General features: G+C 41.1%; 1 protein-coding gene across 1 annotated transcript in view; it reads right to left on the bottom strand.

The window, feature by feature from the left end:
- Positions 1-11824, bottom strand: part of BACH1 (BTB domain and CNC homolog 1) — a 41326-nt gene extending 29502 nt beyond the window's left edge. The window contains exon 1 of the mRNA XM_072968108.1: positions 11694-11824. The gene's annotated coding sequence lies outside the window, so the exon portion shown is untranslated. The remainder of the gene's footprint in view (positions 1-11693) is intronic.
- Positions 11825-23492: the final 11668 nt, after the last annotated feature.

Here is a 23492-nt window from a genome sequence, read left to right as displayed (position 1 = left end):
ATAATGTACAGAGTCAAAAATACTAATTATATTAATGAGACCAAATTAAAAAAAAATGGGAGTTGTAGCAGTGACCAGGAACAGAAATGGAATGATTATAAATACAGGTAAGGAGATGGTAGAAGTAAACAAAATCAATAGCTATGGAAACAGATAACACCTTAGGTTCATAAATAAACTGAGGAATAAACATCTTAGAGACACAGAAGAAACCACTAGAAAAATTAAATAACAGAACTGGGTAAAGATAAATATATCTGAAGTAGTATTAGGGGTTGGGTGGGGTGCAACAGATGAGGTTGTGTTATGATAAATCTATTTTTTAAGCCAAGAACATGTAATACTTGGTCAAAACAAACTTTAAAGATGTTTAAATAGGTACTAAACAAAAAAATAGTAAAACTCGGTTAAGTCTAAACTGTTGATAACTTGGCTATGAGTCTTAATGAAACTTTTAAAAGATTCTTCAAATGGAAAAAAATTGATAGAAAAATCAATCTTTAAACTCTTAGATTATTTTGACAAAACTATGAGATAGAAAGGATAGAAAAATATAGTAAGATTTCTTGTTTAGGAACAACGTTATTCATACTATTTAACAGTTTATATTGACAAAGACATATCAATTTTTAATTTTTTTGTATTTACTTCTTATTTCATTTTTGTTTGCTTCATTTGGCATGGTAATTAGGTTTATTTATTTATTATTATTATTATTACTTTTTTAATGGAAGTACTGGGGATTGAACCCAGGAGCTCATGCATGCTAAGCATACTCTACCTCTGAGTTATACCCTCCCTCCTATACTGACAGAGGTATTAACTCAAATAGATTCTTTAAAAATGTAAGTGTATCTTCTAAAGAAACAAATTGAACTGCCAAACTAGGGCACTGGCTCTCCAACTTCCAGAATCTGATGAAATCTACTGTAGTTCCACCAAGAAAACCACTCACATAATAAAATTTTGCATTAGCTTCTGATAGAACTGATGAATTAAACCATGAGCTGATTCTTTGAGAAGGCCAATAAAACTGACAAACTCCTGCAAAATCTCACCAAGGAAAATATGAAAAAAAAAAAAAAGAACAGACAACGTTCCCATTATTGTACAAAAATACTGTAATGGCTCTTCTCTTAAAATAAAATTTCCTTACCCTTCCCCATACCCTTCAATCTACAGTAGAATTTCCTGCTCCACTTTATATGAGAACTCCTCAAAAGAGCCATTTATATTCACAGCTCTCCACTTTCCTCTCTTCCTAATTTCACCTAAGCCCACTAAACGCAGGCCCTTTCCCCTCCATGGATGGAAGTCACTTAATGAGGTCAGTGGCCTCCACACTGCCAAATGGCAAAGCTTCAGTAACACTCAACAGGTGATCACACCCTCTCTGAAATCCTTTCTTCACTAGGTTTCCTGGATACCACAATCTTCTGATTCACCACGTCCTCAGCAGCCACGTGTCGATGAGGTGGATCTTTCGTCTCCTCCAAACGTCTAAATGCTGGAGAGCCAGGGCCTGGTGTTCAGATCTTCCCTCCTCTTTGCACACACTCCCAATGTGAACTCATCCACACCCACGAGGAGGACACAATCACTCGTGGACTTGCTGTACACTGTCTTATTTATATCTGTATAATATCGACCACTCTTCTGAACTTCGTACTCCTGTGTCCAACCGCATACTCAAATTACTACCTGTACGTCTAACAGGCATCTCACATTTAACATGTCCAGAAACCTTGGTTCCCCCACCTCTAGTTAGGATATATATCAAAATACTAACAATGGTTACATCTAAGTAATTTTGATTTGTTTCTGCATTCAAATTCTTAACCATAAACCCATGTCACTTTATAATCAGAAGAATGCTCAGACAACAAGCCATAAATCAAAAAAAAATATATATATATATAGTTCACATTTATTTGGGTTGTCTTGAAGGTTCCCAAGGAATATCAACTACTTTTTTCCTCCTTTATAATAGGTATTTTCTCCAGTCATCAGTGGATATTGGTTTCACTACCTGGAAAATTCATGGGCAACTCTAAAACACAGTAGCTTCCACTGATATCTTCACAGTGGTCACAAAAGAATAAATTAAACTTTACAGAAATTTAAAATAAAAAAATGCTTTAAATACTATTCAGCCATAAATACCAACAACATAATGCCATTTGAAGCAATATGGATGCTCCTGGAGAATGTCATTCTAAGTGAAATAAGCCAGAAAGAGAAAGAAAAATACCACATGAGATCGCTCATATGTGGAATCTAAAAAACAAAAACAAAAACAAAAACAAAAACAAAAAATAAAGCATAAATACAAAACAGAAATAGACTCACAGACATAGAATACAAACTTGTGGTTGCCAAGGAGGTGGAGGGTGGGAAGGGATAGACGGGATTTTAAAACTGTAGAACAGATAAACAAGATTATACTGTAAAGCACAGGGAAATATACACAAGATCTTATGGTAGCTCACAGAGAAAAAAATGTGACAATGAATATATATATGCTCATGTATAACTGAAAAATTGTGCTCTACACTGGAATTTGACACAACATTGTAAAATGATTATAAATCAATAAAAAATGTTAAAAAATATGCTTTGATGTAGAAAAAGAAAACCCTATTACAGGAAAATGAGGAGAAAAGACCCATCGAGTCAGGTCCAGCTCTATGAACAAGGGCAATGTGCATCCTTGAGACTTAAGGAGGGAGTCCTGGCCCTACTTGTGTTACAAAGCCCTTTAAAAAGGATGAAATGCTAAACAAATACACAGAATTAGGAAATGCCAAAAAAAATCAATTTCAGGTTATTTTAACACCAGCAGCATGATACTGGAAAGAACGGAAGGCTTTGCAGATATTACCAACTGTGCGGTCTTCTGTAAGATATCCAACCTCACAGGTTCCCCTTAAGGATAACACCATCAACACTTACTCTAAGGATTAAATGGTTTGGTGCGTTTAACAGCACAGTGCCTGGCATAACATCATTAATATTTTAGCGCTACTACTGCCATCTTTATGCAAGTGACCAAAAGAAAACTGCATTTTAAAAGGGTCCACAAACTCAGAGTTAAGCTACAAAATACAGAGATTCCTGAACCTAGCCTAATAAAGATCTCAATGAGATAAAAGGAAAACATTAAAATTATCCAAGTCTGTTCAGGATAATTGATAATTTCACAGACCTAAAGATTTTTCTAATTATAAGAGCACATTTGTTCAATACAACCCACTCCCCCACTTCTGCTACAGATGAGGAAACTGAAGTCCTGAGAGGGTCAGTTAACTTTAGAGGTTAAAAAGTCTTGTGCCCTAGGTCCAGATACTACATTTCAATTCATGTTACAGGACCTAAATTGCAGGTTGTGTTGGGGGTGAGGGTAAAGGTGAGGATGATGTAAAAACGAAGGATAGAGGGAAATGCCTCAAGCATCCTCTGCATGTGATGAGAACATCAGACAGACTGAAGGGGCATTTAAGGAAGAGAAATTTTTGCCTTATATTTAGTTAATTTCTGATGAACACTTCTTGGATTATATAAACAATCTCATACATCAATAAAAAGAATCTGACACTAAACTATGCTGAACTCAAATCAAAGTCTGTAGTTATACCCAACTACATATGGAAAGTTAAAAGACTGATAGACTGGAGATGGTTCACTAAATGTTACTTTCAATACATAATATTAAGTGTTCATGTCCTACATCCATAATGAAATATTAAACGTTCTTCATATGTCCATTTTGTTTTCAAACCGTAAAAAGTATAACCGTGATCCACATTATTTATTTCTGACTGCCCAGAGGAAGTGAAAGCCCTAAAACTGAATCTAGGTGAGAATGACCCCCTGCAGGTATAAGAGTTGACAAATATTATATGCAAAGTAACTGAAAAAGCAAACAAACCACCAAAACAGTGCCCTTCAAATTCCCAACTATTCTTTAAACACCTTCTTGCTCTAACTCATAATAAATTTGAGTCAAAAAAAAAAAAAAGACAAAGAGGAAAAAATGTTAAGTAACAATTTTAAATAAGGCAGCAGTTACAGTAGAACAACTAGAATACTGCACTAATCATAAATTTGAAACTTTTTAATTTTAGTAGAGATATTAAACTGAAATGCTTTATTTAAAAATAACCTTATCCATAAACCCCTGATAGCCACTATAGTGCTAGGTATCTCAGTACACTAGCTAAAACTACAATTTGTAAATCTATTCTTTGTTACTTATGTTAACTTGGGAGTCAAAATTAACATCTCTAAGCTGTAGACTTCATCCTGAACCCTCCTCAGATAGCTACTTTTCAATCTATAATGACAAAAAAGTGTTCTTCCAAGAAACTGAGTCATATTTACTTGTGACACTTGAACTTGTGGCAGTCATCTTACAACCATAAGAGGAACTAGCCATGGACAAAATAAAGACATAGCCTGCATTTTCAATCTTTTCCCACTGACTTAATCTTAAATACACACAGACAGACACACAATCTTCCTGATCCAACCTCTCCCTACTAAAATCTCTCTCTTTTCTCTATTCTTCATCGTTAGGCTGCTCAAAAGTGTTGTCAAAACAAGCTGCTTCCTCCACTAAACTATGTATTCATCACTGACATTACCAAGGCTTTCCTAATTTCCCAAGACTTAAGCTTCTCATATCCTATGGCTTCAAGGCATATTTTACCCGTTGCTATTTTAGCAGTTAACACATGGTATGGCAATGGTTTGCCTGTCAGATTGTCACTTCTGAAAAGTTCTGTATTGCCAATATCTAGAAAAGTTCCTAGCATATAAAGGCATAAATACTTGTTTAATAAATCAAATTGTAAACCCAATGCCTAATATGTAGGCAGACCACAAATGCTGAAATGAGTTTAATAGCCCTACTATCTACACACATCAAACGTTGAATGTGTGTTTGTGTGTAAGTTGGGGGAGAAGTACAGCATGCACAGGAAGATAACAGACCAAAGTGCCTTGAAACTTGAAAACACACATTATTCTTTACTCTCCAGGGATCAGAGAGCTGGTCAAAGTTAACTCAATAGAATAAGGGAGGATGGTTCCACACTGTATCTGAGAACCAATGGCAGGGAGGTGTGCGTGTATCCCAGCGACTCTGCCAATGGGAGCACTGCTGCCCACCTGCTCCGGGGAGGGAAAGGTATCCCAGCCTTCTTGCTGGAGTCTGCAACAGACAGCAAACCAGGCCAGTGACACAGGCATGCCCTCAAAGGCAAAGCACTTAAAAAATTTAAAAAAAAGAAGAAAGAAGAAAGAAAAGAAGAAAGAAGAAAGAAGACGAAGACGAAGAAGACAAAGACGAAGAAAAAGAAGAAGAAAAAGAAAAAGGAAAAGGAAAAGAAATGTATCCAGAGCTTGAATAGTACTTGCAACAGTCCTTTACCACAAAGAGACAGGGAGGCAAAGTTGAGAGTAGCTACAGACTCATCCTTAACCTGAATTTCCCTTGATTTCTCTGGATGACAGCTGGGAATGAAGGTATGTAAGCAAAGAACCTTGTTCAGCTGGGCAAAATGTTTTTTGATTTCAAACATATCTTACTAATGTGGAAAAACTGATTAAAACGGCAATAGCTTTTTTTTTCTTACTTCTCCTTCTAATTTTAGTAATAAATTCTATAGAGAGGAGAGCCCTGAGCCATGCTGGGAATAGTCCACAGAAAAATAGACGCAAAAGACACGAGGTACTTTGAAAATGAAGTACCTTGGGCCTACATTTACAACCACTTTACATTTTATAAAATAATATTTCAGTGCAAAATATACACAAATGGAAGTACTGACCTTACCAAAAACTACTTATTCTAAAAAGATAACCTAAGAAAGTTACTGAAAGACTAATAAATCTTTTACAGCCACATATTTTAGAGAAAACTTTCTAATGGATAAGTAACTCTTCTCACTTATTTAACAGACCTCCAAAAGGCACTGGCACATTTTAGAGGAGGAATAAGGCATCAAAGATATGAAGATACTAGCAAATAGGAAGTTGATTGAACAGGTCTCCCCATTTCTTCAACAAGGCCCTAAGGGTTCACCTCTTCAGGCCAAAAACATCTCCCCTGGGAACCTTAGAGGCTGACAAGTCAGTAAAGAGAAGAAATCAATGGGGGAAGAAAGAGCAGAAGAGGGAGACAAGACATTCCCCATACCCACATCAAGTTAGTCTATAACTTTGGAGGTGGGATATTGCCAATACCCATGCTACAAAGAAACTGAAAAAATGGCCCCACTATGTAAAACACTTTTTGGAGTAATTCCACACGGGGGGTGGGGGTGGTGGGGAGTGGAGTGCAACTGTCCACCATGATTCTGAGCCAACCTAAGAAATGACAAATACAAAGAGTGAAAATTACTTTACCAGACAGAAGCTGGGAATAATTATTTTCTTAGAAAAATATCCTTGAATAATAAGTTTCTCAAGGCATTAGAAAAATAACTTAAATTTATTTTTAAAAGAACATGATTTGCACACAGTTTCAGCTGCATTGAGGTAACATTTCTTAAATTGTGCCAGTGCTGAGAAAGGAACCAGTGAGCACCAACTTCACTGCATGCCCACTGTGCTCCAACGACACTCATTAACAACCAAGATTCTGGCAACCACTATTTCTTTGCTGGGGGCAATTTTTATAATCCTATTAATATTCTCTAAACTGTCCCTGATCCTAAACAAAACAAAGGATCTGTTTTAGAGGAGTGATCATATTAAAGGAAAGTTTCAGTGGTCATACAAGAGGTTTAACATCTAAAGGACCCAAATTATATTTTGCTCAATCCAATTCTAAGTCAGTTACAAGTAAAAAGAAGCCACAAGACAAATTTTCTTTCTGTCTCAGGAGATGAACTAAATGAATGATTTAAATCTAGCTGCTTCCTTAATCCTCACACCAATGATGGAAACAGAAAACAGAATTCTAAACGATCAAGAGTTTCAACTCAGCACACATTTAAAATAACTTAAGAGGTACAACATAGACTGTTCTCTTCTTCAGTCTCAAAAATTCCCAAGTTTCAAAACCACAGAACTAAAATGAACTTATATTATACCACCGGTGCAGCAACTGACAGTTTACTGAACAAACGTGGCCATAGCACATTCAATGTTTCACAGAGATAAGAGGAGACATTTATCTCATCAAGAAACTTACACTCTAGTCAAAAGGATGGTCAAAATGTTTGCCACAACCTTTGTGAATTAATAACAGGTGCAAGAAGCCATATGGTAAACATATACACTGTTTATTGTGGATAATTTTTCTATATTAGCATAAGTATGTCATTTAAAAAAAAAGTAAGTAATTGACAAGTAAATTTACATTCCAAATGGTCACAACATACAAGCCAGGAATGAGAGAATCAAGAAATGAGTTCTGTCCTGATGTTAATAAGTAGGAAGGGAGAGGACAGGCTCCTAACCTTGTCAGACCACAGTGTCCTCAACTATCATGTGAAGAACAGATTAGATGCAGAGTGATAGGTGATTCTATTTCTTCAAAAACCAATTCCAATTAACTGATAATAACTGCCACTAGAGCATTTTGCTGAGACTGTTAGATACCTTCAATAAAAGGCTATGTCCTGTGTTCCCTGCCCTAAGAAGTTGGGGGTTTGAGATGCTTCTGTTAACTTAACAGAATGTTCACTTGAGTTGTTTTGCCAGTAGCAGCCATGTGTGGCACACCCCCATACTTCTTCTCAGTGTCTCTTGTGATCATTGGGTGAAATGCAGCTCAAGGAGGGCTGCAAACGGTCGCTGTATAACCAAGCACTTCCCTGATTTTGAAGAACAGACAGTAACCTTTCCTACGTCTTGATGTTTCATATGGAGCCAGCACTGTGCTAACCACTTAACATGTATTAATGCACTTAATTTGTAAACAATTTCCATGACACAGATTCTATTACTATCATCCCTATTTTACAGATGAGAAAAGGAGGCACAACTAAGTGAAGAAATCTGCCCAAGGCTTCACAGCAGGTAAGTAACACAGTGAGAACTTGAACTTCAGCAGTCCAGATCCAGATCTCCCACTTTAAACGACTTCACTTACTGCTTCTCTGTTAACTGTATGGTATCAAACCCACAACTTCAGTTCCATTAATGCCATGCCCTAAGCCAGAAGCCCAGTTTCATGGTGGCGTAAGTCTATTATTTTATCTGCCATCATGAAATGTTTACCCTCTCCAAGGGGCCTGGATTCTGGCAAGCCGGGTTCAAATTATCCATACGTTGGGCTTCAGTAGACTACCTTAGTCAGCATATTTTTTTTAATCAAAATACTTTTATAAGTCATCCATTCCACCACATTAAATACACCTTCTATTTAGCAGAATCCTCAAGAAATGTGAGTTTAAGGTTAAAACAGTTGTCTCATTAACAGAACATTAGTCAGAAAATTGGGAGGAAGAGATGGTTCCTAAAACATAAGTCTTGGAGAGATCAGCATTGAGAAAAGAATCTCTGACAAGAGTCATTTTAAAGGGCTTTGCAATCATCATTCTCAGCAACATGTCTCACAGTACAGGAGTGCAGAAGGCATATGGTCTCTGAGATTTAACAGAATGGTAAATACTAACCATCGCCCAGCATGCCTAGAAGGTTAGTTTCCTGCGTAAATGACATTCTCCTGAGGGGTTGGGGGATGCCACTTTCCGAGTGAGCTGATGACTGTGTAGTTTCATTAATCTTTGTTAAAGGAGCCCTTGTAAACTTGGCCTCCCCAAAATGCAGACTTCAAGGAATAACAGGACAGAGTAATTTTTTGAAGAATGGGTTATATACAAATCGTGCTCCAATGTGTAAATTGTCTTCCGGTGGTCCCGCTACCCCTTTTTACATGTTACTACACTTCAGTGCGTTTCCATGAAACTAACTAACCACCTGACGTGCCTTCAAATTCAAACTACACAGTATCATAAGTAATGGGCAACTCTGTATTTTTTTGTTATTTCCATTCTTTACATCAACAACGCAATAAGAAATTTACACTCATGTATCTAATCTTTAAAATACACCATAAAAGAATAGAACTACATATGAAATAAAAATTAAATGAATATTAAGAACACTTTGAAAGAATGATAGCTTTCTAGAGGAAATCGGAAGTTTAAAAAAAAAAAAAGTACTCCAGCTGTTGTAAGAGTGTTATTGGCAGTGGTTAACAAAGTCTTTATGCTCCCAGCAGAAAAAAAGGGGGCTGTAAACCCATGTTACATAATGTGCACAAATTACTGTTAACCTGTATCTTGAAGACCAATGTCTTCATTTTATACAAAAGTAAAGTTTTAAAAATCAAAGGTTTAGTATTTTCTTACAAATGAATAATCCTGCATTCACCTTAGAAACCCTAATCCCTAAAAAATGTATGACTTCTACTCCCTTCTAGTCCCAAATGTAAAGCATTTTTTTTCCCCACTACAAAATGTTTTCAATAAACTGTCATCAATAAGAATCAGTCATTCTTTAGACCACAGATAGGTCGGATCCCCCCACTCCACATTTCCCATTCCTAAACTTTGTCAGCAATGAGGGCTGTGTGCTTGGGTTCTGTGCTCATTTTTAAAGCAAGAAGTAATGACCCAAGATATAAAGACACCAGCGCCACAACTAAGACAACGAGATAGACATACATATGGTTTGCCTTTGATTAGACAGCTCTTTCTAGACTTGACCCAAAGACACCTGTTAATTCCACTATTCTCCCTACCTTCATCTCTGCCACCAGAAACTACCAGTGAATGCATGAAAAGCCAGGGGCCATGAAAACCCAAAGGAAGTCTCCTTTTGTGCTCTCCTAAAGAAATAAATTAAGTTCACTTTCTGAAATGTATAAACCCCACAACAACCAAACCACAAAAAGAAAACAAAAAACTAAATACAGTAAGAATAGTAAATATTTTTGTTACAATACTGTTATAAGGTTACTCCTGGCTGCAAACTTCTTCCTTGGTTTTAACTCTCCCCAGCACAAACTTCTCAGGTAGTAGGTCACGAGGCTGCCCTGTGTTTAAACACCACCTCAGCACTCCTTGGCCACTACCTAAGAGTACTTGCACCTCACCCACTGATTACCTGTATCAACACAGACAACCCCAGCTCCAAGCCTCTGAAGCAACCACTCCTGAGCGCTCCTTGGCCTTTCACAGGGGAGGCATGTGATGAGACTATCTGCACCAGCTGTTCCTAATTACCTCTCAGGCTGGGGCGAATGACTCAGCAACACAACTTTTTTTAAGGAGTCATCTACCTTGCTATCCGACCAACATACTGAACAACGGTAAGCCACCTGACCCAGACGTAGGTTAAACAACAACAAGAATGCACGCCGCGATGCAATCACTTAAACAAGGCCATCCTTCTCCAAGCTGACTCACCAAGTGTCCCTTTTCCCCAGGCTTCTTTAATACAAAGGCTGAAGTGGCAAACGCCTTCAAACCAAGCCCAGCCCTTGCACCACTAACCAAGACCAGGAAGGAGCAAGCCGGCCTCTTCCCATTTCTCTGCTAGACCATGTGAAGCGCTCTGTCAACTACAACGTCCGGTGCTTCCACCCTTTCTCCTTCCGAACTGCTTTAAAATCAAACCCTCCTGGATATACTGAGTGTCCAAATATACGAACAAAGACCTAATAGTTCACCCTCCGTGGCAACAGCCCCAATACTAATAGAATTCTCCAAAAAGATAGGCATCCCTACAAAACCAGCCTTTGTTCCTTCAAGCATGACATTGTAGCTTGTTCTTCCCACACACGTTCTTTCACAATTACTACTACACTATACCTTGAATCAGCCCAAATTTAACGCAGTAGGCTCACTGCACAAAAGCCTTCTGCACAGTTCTACTCAATGACATAAAACTGCCGTGCAAGAACGAGAAAGCCTCGGCACCCGTGTTACGTTAGACGAGCGAGCACAAAGCTGCAGTCTCTACGATCAACACCCACTCTCGGCCGACTGTGGGAGGCCGAATTACAACGAGCGGGCAAAACTCCAACAAAGGGAGCGCTGGGATCCCCGGGCCCCCAAATCAGTCCTCGCCAAACCCAGCCCCGCAAGGTGGTATTTTTGCTCCAGCCACGAACTCGGCCTTTCTTACGTGATTACACGCACGACACACAGCCGGGCTGGGCAGACGGGAGGCAAACAGCTCGCTGGACGCGGCGGCTGCCGAGGGTGGTGCGAGGGGGCGGGAGGACAATACGGAGCCCGGGCCCGGCCGCACGGGCGGTGCTGATGTGTCACAGCCCGGGCGGGCCGCGGGGCGGGGGCGGGGGCGGGGGCGCGGGCGCCCGGACCCGCGGCCCGGCACATCCCCGCCCCCCGCCAGCCCGCCCGCCCGCCCGCCCGGGGGTAAAGTACAGCGGGCCCGTAAACAACGGCGCTGGCCGCGCACCCGGCCAAGGGGCGCCGACCGGTCGCCCCTTCCGGCGGACGCGGCCCCTTCCAGGAACCGGAGCCGCAGCCGCCCGCTGAGGGCTCCCCGCCTAGAAAGCAGCCGCCCGGGTCCCCCCTCGCCGCCTGCCCCGGACCTGCCCGCGAGCCGCCCCTCACAGGCCCGCGGCCCTGACCGCGCGCCGCCGCCGCCGCCGCCGCCGCCGCGCGGACCCTCCCGGGGAAGGGCGCGCGGGACCGGGAGCCACTCACCAGAGCCGAGGCGCGGCGCGGCCCGACTGACGGCAGCCAGCGAGCGGGGCGGGCGGCGCGGGCAGAGATCAGGTGACTCACTCCCTCCCCGCGGCCGGCCGCCCCCTCCCCTTCTCTTCCCTCCCCTCCCCTCCCCTCCGCCGCCGCGGCCACCGCCCCCTCCCGGACCAAAGCCCCGCCCTCCCGCCTCTCGAGGCCCCGCCCCGTAGGCCAGCTTTGGGAGGTCCGGCCCTTCCCGCTCCGTAGTTCCAAAGCCCCGCCCTCCCTAGAGGCCCCGCCCCGTCTGCCGCGAATCCTGAGTCCGCGGATCCCTGTGGCTCAACCCTCGCTGCCTGAAGCCCACGCGAGGAGTTGAGGGGAGGGATCGCGAGAGCCGGGGGCGGGGTGGGCAGGCCTCCGGGAGGCTGCAATGGCGGGATCCCGCCGTCTCCGCGCGCGGCGCCCCTTTGCGAGCACAGTCCGCTATCTGAACCGTAAAGCCACCTGAGGACCACGTCCTTCTTTCCTGCTGAGGGCAGAAAGGAGAAGCCTGACGGCCTGCTCGCTCTAAGTGGTGCCAGGCCACCCAGAATCGAGTGCCAGCAGACAACAGAGGGGAGGGCGAACGCCGGCCCTCAGGGGTGGCTTCTGGAAGCCGCAGCGGCAGAGCCCCTCTTCTGCCTTCCCTCGGGGATGGCCGGGCGCCCAGGTTCGCAGTATTTGAGCTTGTTGATAGGGATGCATCAGGTGCATCTAGGATTTTGTGGAAAGCATCTGGCAGCCCTGCTTCTGATTGACACTGAAAACAACGGCGTCGGCTAACAGGTGTTCCCTTCACGCAGTGGTTGCCAGGAAACTTGGGAGACAGGTTCAGAGCCCAGTGGTGTCAGCCAGCTCATCTCAAGCTCGGGTCAGGCTTTCATTGTCGGTTTTAAAATTATGCTCCCAAGCCATTTAGCATGTCTGGAATTACTCTGCGAAGAGATGCGCACCTGGCAAAGCCTACGCCTGCCAATTTAGGAGCCCCCAGCACGGTGGCACTGTGCCAGCCAACCTCATTGGCCTTCAGATTGTGGGAAGCGATTTTGCCATTGGCTTTTGAGTTTAGAGCGAGAAATACAGGGAAATTGGTGGCTGGACAGGAACAGCCCGGGATGTGTGGGCTCATTCCCGCACACAGGAAGACAGCCCTGGATCTCCCGGGGCAAAAAAGGCTACTAAGTAAATAAAGTCAGATATTATCACTAACATGACTGCATTTGTACTCAGGGAATATTTGAGTTACATCCAAAATACACGAGAAAATGACATGAGTGAAATTACACGGGAGTCCAAAGGTTGAAGTGATTCACCATGACCCAGAATCGGGGCAAGAGGTACCATTTGCACCGGGTCTTCACTGGGAAGAATGGAGCCCTGCAGTCCAGGGAGGCGTTGGTTTATGCAATAGCCCAGAGGCAGGAGGTAGATGGCATTCCAGGCTGCTTGAGTTCATGATGGGGTACAAATATTTAATGAGAAAAGAAGAAAAAACATCTAGGAATAGACATAGAATTGGGGTACTTACACCCTTCCCAGGGCATTTTTGAGGCTTAACTCTTCTTCCATCCTAAACCAATGGAATTCTGTTCTTCCTTCCTCCCACACCTTTTCAGTTTCTTCCCTCCTCCTTGGGAGGAACCCTTCTCCTTTTTCACTGTGGATAAATGGCTGAGATAGTTTCTAGCATATGCTCTGATCTGTTACATTATTTGAAAAGTCTTACAAAGGTTTATCAAGGTGTTGAGAATATCAAGGAGGTTAGGAGTGACTCTCAAACATTAGTATGTTGAAGAATCTCTAGGGTACTTGTTAAAAATGCAGATTCCTGGGCTCTTCCCCCAAAGATTCTAATTTCATAAGTCTGCAAATGCCCCAAGGATCTGTATTTTTAATAGTGAGGCAGACGGTCTTCAAACCACACTTGAGAAGGTACTGAGTTAGAGTTTATGATGTACAGTAGGTACAGGGCAAAAATAAATAAATAAATAAAACTAGAGAATGAAATAAAACCAAGTCAGAATGGGAAGAGCCTCATGCACTGGGCCTAGAGTCTGGACTTTATCCCATGGGCTGAAGAGAGCGTGTAGAGGTCTTTAAGTCATGTAATTGCTTTTAGAGCTGATTCTAGAGAACCTCACTCCATTTGCATTGCCTTAGCTCCTTTTGTCTGTAAATATTCATTAACTAATTTAATCAACAGAATTTGAGAGTTGAAAAAACTAAGTTTTAAACTGTGAGAGATTTGACTACTAAGATAAAACAAGAATAGGTCTCCACAGCTTGAAAAACTGCCAGTCGACACTTCTTCCCTCAAAAAATGATTATGAATTAAAGCCCGGCCACCCATACCCACCCAGGTTGAAAGATTCTTGTGGAAAATGAACATATTTCATTAGAAGACAATGAGGCTTCCTGGAGCAAGATGGGGAAACACACCTTAGTGTTTACCTGATATCTGAAATGAAAGGTAAAGTGAAAGAAATATAGCCTCTGAAATGAGATGTTCACAACTTCTAAGATTAAAAAAAAATGCAGAAATTGTCAAGCTACCAAAAGATACGGTACAACACTGAGAATATAGTCAATATTTTATAGTTACTATAAATGGAGTATAGCTTTTAAAAATTGTGGCTTACTATATTGTTCACTTGTAACTTACATAATATTGTAAATCAGCTATGCTTCAGTTTTCTAAAAAGTCAGTAATAGGAAAAGAAAGAAGACAGTACTGGAGCAGAACTCAATGTGACAGGGGTCAAATTGGTGAGGGAGGTGCTGCTCAGATACCAGATTTAATGACAACCAAAGTGGCTCAACGTAGGGTCCAAATGAGGAAAGATTCTTGTGCCTCTAAAAACCAACTGGGGATTAAAAATGGCCACAAATTTTTTGTCATCAAGAAGGGGAATTTATTTTCTATCTCCTTGAATCTGGACTGGCCCTGTAACTGCATGGCCAAGAGGACACGGCAGAAGTGATGCTGTTAGTTCTGGGCCTAGTCTTTGGATTGGCATCTCCCGCTTCCTCTTTCTTGGGACACTGTCTCAGAAACAGGCCACCATGTTGTGAAAAACCCAGCAAGGGACATATATGTAGCCTCTCCGGTCAACAGCCCCAGCAGAGCAACCAGCCAATAGTCAGCATCAAATGTGTCATGTGAGCGAACCAACTTGGATGTTCTGTTCTGGTCAAGGTTATGAATGACTCCAGCCCCCGCCCAAAAAAACCAAAACCAAAACAAACAAAACTCCCAGTGGAGCCCAGTCAACTCATAGAACTGTAAGATAATAAAATGATTGCTAGTTTAAGGCACTCAGTTTTGGGGTGGTTTGGTTAAAGAGAATACCTGATGCTGGACTAGAGCATACAAATGTAATTAAATTTCTGAGAAGACCCGCAAGCCCGATGATTAAGACTTGGAGGAAAGCTCAGATTAATAAAACAGAAAATTTGTAGAAAAGACTCTTTCATTTTAAGCCTATGTCAAGCTTCTTGGTCTGAAATGACACTTGAGATTTTCTTCAATTACAAATTAATTGTGCCCCAAAGTCCCCTCACTCTGCTGAATATATTTATATAATAAAATAGAGAAATTGTTATTCTCTCTGAAACTGTTAGAAAATCATACATATAATCATACATATGTGTATACATATACACATACACACACATACATATAAGTGCTTGTGGGTAGAAAATGGGACCCTCAGGATTCTGAGTGTAGCCTGACTGCTCTGCACCCAATAGCAGGGAAGGGGTGGGGTGGGTGGTGAGGGGAAGGTGGTAAAAGAGGAGAAAAGAGTAGGGTTGGAGGCAGAGAGATGACAGAAGACTGCGGAAAGCGTGATGTAACCAGCCCCCCAAGCCTGCGGTAAAGGTACTAAGTGTTCGATGCAAGGGCCTTCCTGGGGCAGCAGTGAAGTTAGTGCTTGGTGCTGTTGGAAACAGCAAGCAGAGCCTTCAACCACAGTAACGTGTCTGGGAAAGGCAGAAGAATCCGGCCCCATGGCTTTGTTACATGTATTTGTTGATGTTTACACCAAGAATTATAGCCTGCGGCAGGCACTTGATCTTTCATCTTTAAAATGTGTGCAAGAGTTAGATTCTACTCCGTAATATATTTGTTTTAATAAAAGTGTTCTCAAAATATATATATTTTTAAGTAAAGCTGACATCACTAGTAGGGGTGCCGTATTTTAGCTCATAGTTTTACTTCATCTCTGGCATGTACACTTCATTCACCTAGAGCAGTGGGTTTCAACCGAGGATGGTTTTGCCTCCCAGGAGATACAGGTATTGATATGGGGCGAGAAGTGTCAGGGGGTGCTACTGGTACCTAGTAGGCAGGGGCCAGAGATGCTGCTAGACATCCTACAATGTAGAGGAGAGTTCCCATGGATAAAATACTTTGTGAATAAAGACTCCTTATTCCCCATTCACAATGAAGAACTCTCTGGCCCAAAGCATCGATAATGCCAAGGTTGAATAACCCTAACCTGTATATACTCATGCTCCAATATGAGACATGTGTATGTAAATTAAAACAAGGAATAAAGGGAGAAAAAATAAGTGGAATAAAGTACAATGGAGCCCAGAAAGAAGCTAAAAGAACATATCACAAAACATATGCTTGACAAAGGTGAGCTATAGAATTCTATATAGCTTCCTAGCAGCCAGGTAGAAAGGGAAACTGTTTATAATGAACTGACTAGTAATTGGGCAAGAGTGACCACCATGGGAGGAAGAAGTACTGAGCTCTTAGAAGAAGAAAAAATGGGCGCAGACTGTGACCTCCATTACAACAGCACATTTCTTAGACTGGGATGCCATATGTAGGAAGTACTTCGGAATGGAGTACAATGAATAACCTCTGAGATTTAAAAGTTATCAAATGAGACCTATGGGATCAGAGAAGAGTTACTCACACTGTCATAAAGAGATAGAATGGTCACTTGGGGGAACTGGATTTTCACCACTGACCATTCCAGATTTCCCGTCCAGTCTTTCCTGCCCTGGTCTGTGCCCCTGAAGGCTGCTCTCTGGGCACAGCATCCAGGGGGTCCCCTGGTCCCTCGCTTCTTGTTGTACCTGGATAATGGGAGGTGTCGGCAGGGACACAGCTGTAGCCAGCAGCAGATTGGCTACAGCTCTGTTCTTCTAACCAAGTTTCAGCAGCTCTCGGGCAGCCTTCCCCTAGAGCTACAGCGAAAGAACATCATTCTAGGGGTGGTGATAACTCCTCACCTTGGTTACCCCCGGGTGCACCACTGACTCTTGGCAGGTTAGCTGCCCTCACCCTTGTGAGTGGTCCTATATGTTTCCTGCCAGTTCCCTGACTTGTTTCACCAGGTCAAGACTTGGGAATAATCAGAGTGACTATATCAACACATAGGAAAGACTGTGACTGTCAAAAACACAACACAAGGAAAGACTGTGACTGTCAAAAAAGAGGAGTTTATCAAAATCTGAAGCCAAGAAGAGAAGAGCCAGAGGCACAAACACGGGCAACACATCCCTGGCCCTGGGGTGTGAGAGGTGACGTGTGTCAGACAAGGACATGGTACAGGTATCCCCTACTTTTCAAAAGTTATTTTTACACCATTTCAATTTTACAAAATACCTACATTAGTACTTATTTTTGATAACCAAAAGAAATATGGAGAGAATTTTTTTATGAAAAAAAGAGGGAAAGTGAATATTGCATTCAGTTTTTGTTTTCCAGTGAGCCATGCATTGTAGAGGGAGTGTGCACCCTGAGCATCAAGAGTGGCGCCACCAAGCTCCTTCCCTGGGAACTACACTCAGAGTCTCAGTATAGCTTTGAGCCGTGTCTGAGCATCTGTGTTTCGTCAATTTATCTTGTGTGTTCATTAGCAAGATGTGTCCTAAGGTAATTGCTTCTTCACTTTCTGCCATTTCAGCTTGCAAAAGGTTTCACAGCATCATTCTACTTTCTCAGAAAGTGAGGAAACCTGTATTTTATTCCTCAGTACTGTTACCTACAGGGCATGGGGAGGATGAGAGCTGAGAGCTATCGTGTCTTCGTTCCACTAGATTATCTGTCCAGGTCACACCACTTACATCGCTGTTAGATTTCTTTCTAATGATTTGCTTTGCATATACCTCTGCCTACAGGGAGAGGTTGTCTGACTAGTGAGCATCAAAATTTGATACATTAGCTGGCAATGTTCTCATTGTAAACAAATAAATCATCTTTCCGATTTTCTTCCTGCCTCTGCAGCTTTGAGTAAGTGTGTATCCAAAAGACTGATCACCACTGATACGTCCACAATTTGGAGTTCTGTCCTGCAAGTACAGAATCATGCTGAGTGTGAGACGGTAAAGCCCGAGATGACCTGGTCCAGGTCGTACCTCCTTCACAGGAACACCCTGTACTTATCACTAGTGAGCTTTGATCGGGGGCACTTTATCCCCCATTCACTTCCCTTTTCCTAAATTCCTTTTGGGCAAATGCTGCTAGTTGTCCACCCAATATCCATTCCCTCTTCTTCCTTGCCATTCTGATTGAATATGGGCTTAAAAACACTTAAAAACACCTCCCCAGACTCCCTTAGCCAGATGGCCTAGTTCTGGTCAACAAATGTAAGCACATAGGCACTCAGTGGAACTTCCAGGAAAGCTCTGACTTTCCTGATAACAAAAGACCAAATCAACAGGTATACAATTTTGCCCTCTGCCCTCCCCATGTCGCATGACGGGAGGTGGGGCTGTTTTCTTTCATCCATGAGGATGAGAATCACACTCTAAGGATAGCAGAGCAGGAAGCTAGAAAAAAGCTCGGGTCCTTGACCACTTACTTCCTTGAGCTGCTGACATGCTCTGGTTGTGGGGTTCACTCTTTTTATACCAGAGAAGAAAAACTCTCTTCAGTTAGGCTTCCAGAGTTGTTTTTATTACATGAAGCCAACCTTAAGTGATACCTTTTCTTAATCTAAAGGCGTTACCAGGTCTCCCACATCATTCTGTTTAAATACATGCGCTGAGAACACTGAAGTCATGCATCCTAGGTTACGTAGGAATAAATGGTTGTTGTGAACATATACAATCTATGCATAAGACCCCTGAAGCTGACAAACAAATGGCAGTGAGTAGCAGTCTAGTAGAGTTGAGAATAAGAGAAGGGCAAAAATTAGACCTTATTATGAAATTATAAGAATATTATTATTGACTTCTGGATTGCCATGTCCTTTTAGATATAAATGGATCACAAATAAGAAAACAGAGATGCAGTTAAGTCAGTAAAAAAAATATGCTGATGAAATTCCAGGAAATGGCTCTTTTGAAACATGGGACAGCTGCCAAAGGGGGGAAAAAGGAAGTTAAAATCTTTCCAAAACAATTTCATAGATTTTAGCAATGCAAAAACATTGGGAAAGCATAAGAAATTGCATGGAATTATTCTGATTATTTAAACTCTTTCTCTTTTATGATGCATTTTATAACTGAATAATCAAAAGCTGCATCATAGTCAGTAGTTTACATGAATTGAAAGAGACATACCCACTTATAGCAGTCAAAAAATTTAAAAATCCACATCTATGCATGAAGCTGTAGGAATTAGGAGATGTTGAATTCCATTTAGTAAATGGAAATATCTTTCTATACTAATAATTTGAGAATTTTTCCTAAGTCAAAAGAGGCTTTAGAATTAATATTAAGCTTAGACTTCTAAAAGCATCAATTTAAATTTATTAGGACACTAGAAAATTGCCTCCTGGCTAAATAAGATTTCCGGAAGAAACTCTGTTGGGAATGTGTTTTATATCCCTTAGGATAAACAAAGAAAGGAAACCTAGGGCATATCTCTAATTAACTACGTGTGCCCCTTGGGTTTCCAAAAACAAGCTCTAACATAACTTGATGCTTTATCCTTAGCAATGAGAAGTCAAGCATAAAACCACTTGCAAGCACCACATGATGTGCTGTAGAAAGGCAGAAAAGATAATCACAGACACTTTAATCATTTTTAATAGACAAAAATCCGTATTTCTGTTACCAGAGCCAGAGGGGTCAAGCTCTTCCTCTCTTACTTCTCTACTTGATGCCTGAAATCCCTTGGAGATTAATTTGGGGGGATAAAGGTTTTGCATGTTCAAAAGTTCTCTGTTAAAAATTCTTTCAAAGGGCAAATACATTAAGCCATCTCCAAGGACAATTACAATCACTCTAGTGAGAGTAAGCCTGTAAAAATACTCATGGCAAATGGGGTTCAAATGCATTTTGACAGGAAAGTAGAAGTAAGTATAAGAAAGCAGGAATCTATACCTGCGAGCCATGCCACTTAAAGAAGTACCATGGGGCCAGGAAGGGCAGCAGAAGGGGACTGAATGCTGAACAGTAGGATACTGACTGGCTAATGCAGAATTATTGCCAAGAGCTGGAACAGCTTTTGGGAACAAATGTTACCTATTCAGTAAGAATGTTATTAAAAATCCATCTTTGAATATGATATTGAAAATAATATCCTAAGAAGTTATAAATTCATCATGATTAGTAGAAAAATAAAGGATAACACATGCCATAAAAGTACAAATAGCAGGAAAGACTCAGATATGTCTGTCCACCAGCCAATATGCTGTATGTATGTACTGAATTTTTGATCATTTACAAAGCATTTTTATAGATTTTGTTGCATTTAATACACCACCCTCTAAAGTAGATAAAACAGAAATGGCCCTCATTTTAAAAAATGAGGAAGCTGAGTTTTCAGGCCAAAGGCTAGCAAATGATGCCATGCAGCTCTTTGGGCCGCTTGACCAAGAGCCCTTTCCCTCACCTAAAATATTTTCCCTGAAAACCCCATGAATAAATGCAAGTAAATAGATTTGGATCCATGGATTCCAGTATTGTCCTCTTACATTGATTTACATGCATGTTTTAAAGCTTTATATTGATCAAAGGGTAGTTATAACCTTTATTTATTAAGCATGATTTGTGGTCAATTCTGTAAAAATTGTCTATCAATTCTATTATAAAATGATTTTAGGAGTATTTTTTAATCCATTTTTTTTATTGAAGTATAGCCAGTTTACATTGTGTTAATTTCTGGTGTACAGCATGGTGATTCAGTTATACATATGTATATATTCCTTTTCATATTCTTTTTCATTATAGGCTTTTACAAGGTATTAAATATAGTTTCTTGTGCTATACAGTAAGATCTTATTGTTTATCTATTTTATATATAGTAGTGAGTATCTGCAAATCCTGAACTCCCAGTTTATCCCTCTACTCCCCCTGCCCTGGCTTTCCCCTGTGGTAACCACAAGTTTGTTTTCTATGTCTATGAGTCTGTTTCTGTTTTGTAAATAAGTTCATTTGCCTCATTTTTTTAGATTCCGTATGTAAGTAATATCATATGGCATTTTTCTTTATTTCTGGCTTACTTCACTTAGTATGACAATCTCCAGATCCACTCATGTTGCTGCAAATGGCATTATTTTATTATTTTTATGGCTGAGTAGTATTCCATTGTATAACTATACCACAACTTCTTTATCCAGTCATCTGTTGATGGGCATTTAGGTTGATTCCATGCCTTGGCTATTGTAAATAGTGCTGCTATGAACATTGGGTCCTCTTAACACAACCAGAACTATCTTAGATTTTGAATTGCCTAAACAGAGGAACACACCAACAGTTGCTAAATGCTGGGCACAGGGCTAGAGTGCATTGATATGTTACTGCATTTAATCTTCACAACAACCAAAAGGGTAAGTATGCCCATCCATGTTTCCCAGTGAGGAATTTGAGGATCAGAAAAGTAATTTATTGGTCCAATATTACCCTGAATGAGTATTTAAACTTAAGGAAGCTTGTATAGAATGTAGACTTATAAGAAGGAACCACAAAAAGGTAAAATTTCATTATGCATAACTTTGTTGTGTAAAGGATATTTGCATGGAAATTCTCAAAAGTATACTGCAGTTTAAAGCTGAGAAAGTACAAAGATACAGGAAGTAGACCCCACTGAACATTCTGCTGAAGGATGGCAATCCAAGCTTTCCAGAAGGAGAGAGAAAGGGAGCAGATGAAGAATGGTCTACTCAGTAACTGGTCAGAAGGAAAATCAGGGAAGGGTGTGTGTTAGGATAGGGTGGGGGGCTCTCAGTGCTAAGATGTGGTGGGAACTTAAAGGAATGAAGCCAAAGGAACCACTGGAGGAAAGGAGAAAGACTTCTAAGGAGAACAGTAGTGATCATTTCCCTGAAATTGGGGCCAGGAAATAGTCTCTGCAAGTTATGATTAGCATAATTACCAGGGTAAACCAAACAAGAATTCAAGTGTAATAGTAGGGGCCCTCCAAAAAAGCAGACTCCAAATGGGATTAAACGTGCAAGTATTTGATTAGGAGGAATACTTAACATAAAAGAAAGTAAGGAGGGAGCCAAAAAAGACTGGCAGAGTCATAGCACTTCAATACAGACTCTGACCCCGAGCCAAAAAGAGACAGCAAGAAGGTTGCATGGAAGTGTCCTAGAAATGGGGTACAGCCTAAGTTAGGTTCAGCAAAGCCATCAGGATGTCCTTGGACCTAAACTGACACTGGTAGGAGTCCCATGCCTCCCTGAACAGGCATGCTTTAGTATTCCCCACGGAACTCCATCACTAGCAAGGAGCAGCCCATGGGAGGAATGGCCTCGAAGAAGGTAACTTTGCATTGCAAAGCTTAGCAAGTGGGGCCCTTGGTCCATTACAATTACACCCTGCAGCTGAAGGCCTGGAAGGTACATTCTCATGCCTACTTTATTGAGTTCCAAAAAAGTCTCTGAATATTATAAAGTAACATCCCTTTTATTCTTGGTGCCTCACAGAAAAATAATGCAACTAGTCATCTTTTATTGAGGACCTATGTGCTAAATGCCTCATATATATACATTTTTTTTCTCTTATAGTCCTCACAGCAGCCCTATGGGGTTAAAGGACTTCCCCAATAACACAGATTTAGTAAGGGATAATGCCAGGATTCAACTCGGGTATTTTGACTCCTAATGCTGATCGCCATTTTGGAACTTAGGTTAATCACACCAACTTTGGTATGGGGTAGCACTGTCACGAGAAATAATTCATGTAAAAGCCCTCAACACAGTGCCTGGCCAGGTGGGAAGAGCTCAAGGAATGTCACTATTATTTGGTGGTTGAGCCGGAACTCAGATCCAGCTCTGACTGATGTCAGCGCTTATACTCTTGGCCACTGATGCTGAGCAGCAATCAGCGTAAATTCAGCATTTCAATCAGATAGTTTTGGAAGCACCTGAAAAGGCATTAAAAAAGAAAAAGGAGGGCAAGAACTAAACCTTCTTTCAATAAATAGTATCAGTCACCCAGATAGAATTCAATGATAGGAGATACTAGAAATGAAAGGTATGCTTCCTTTGGCTCCCCAGGGAAGAAAGTCACACAGGTGTGGCCTCTTTACTGCTTATTCATAAATAGAAATATGTAAGATTTATGACACTGCCTGTGGGAAAAGGATGAAACAAGTTACTCTCTACATTCTTTGAAAAGAAAGCAGAGAGGAAAGAAAAAAAAATAGTTTTTGCAGAGGAAGGCATCTGGACTTCTGCTTGTGACCAAGATGGAAAAACAAGGACAAGATTTGCCCTCCAACCAGTAACAACCAAAAAAAAAAAAAAAATGGAAAACAGTATAAAACAATAGTTTTGAGACATTGTATTCTGACAACAAAGGACAGTGCTCCCTGAGAGAGGAGAAACACACAAGATGAGCCCTGTGAGTGCCCCAGACTACCTAGAG

The sequence above is a fragment of the Vicugna pacos genome, chromosome 1 (genome assembly GCF_048564905.1).
Source record: "Vicugna pacos chromosome 1, VicPac4, whole genome shotgun sequence".
In the NCBI taxonomy this organism is placed as follows: domain Eukaryota; kingdom Metazoa; phylum Chordata; class Mammalia; order Artiodactyla; family Camelidae; genus Vicugna; species Vicugna pacos.
Note: the sequence above shows the minus strand (reverse complement) of the source record. Positions and strands in the feature narration are given on the sequence as shown.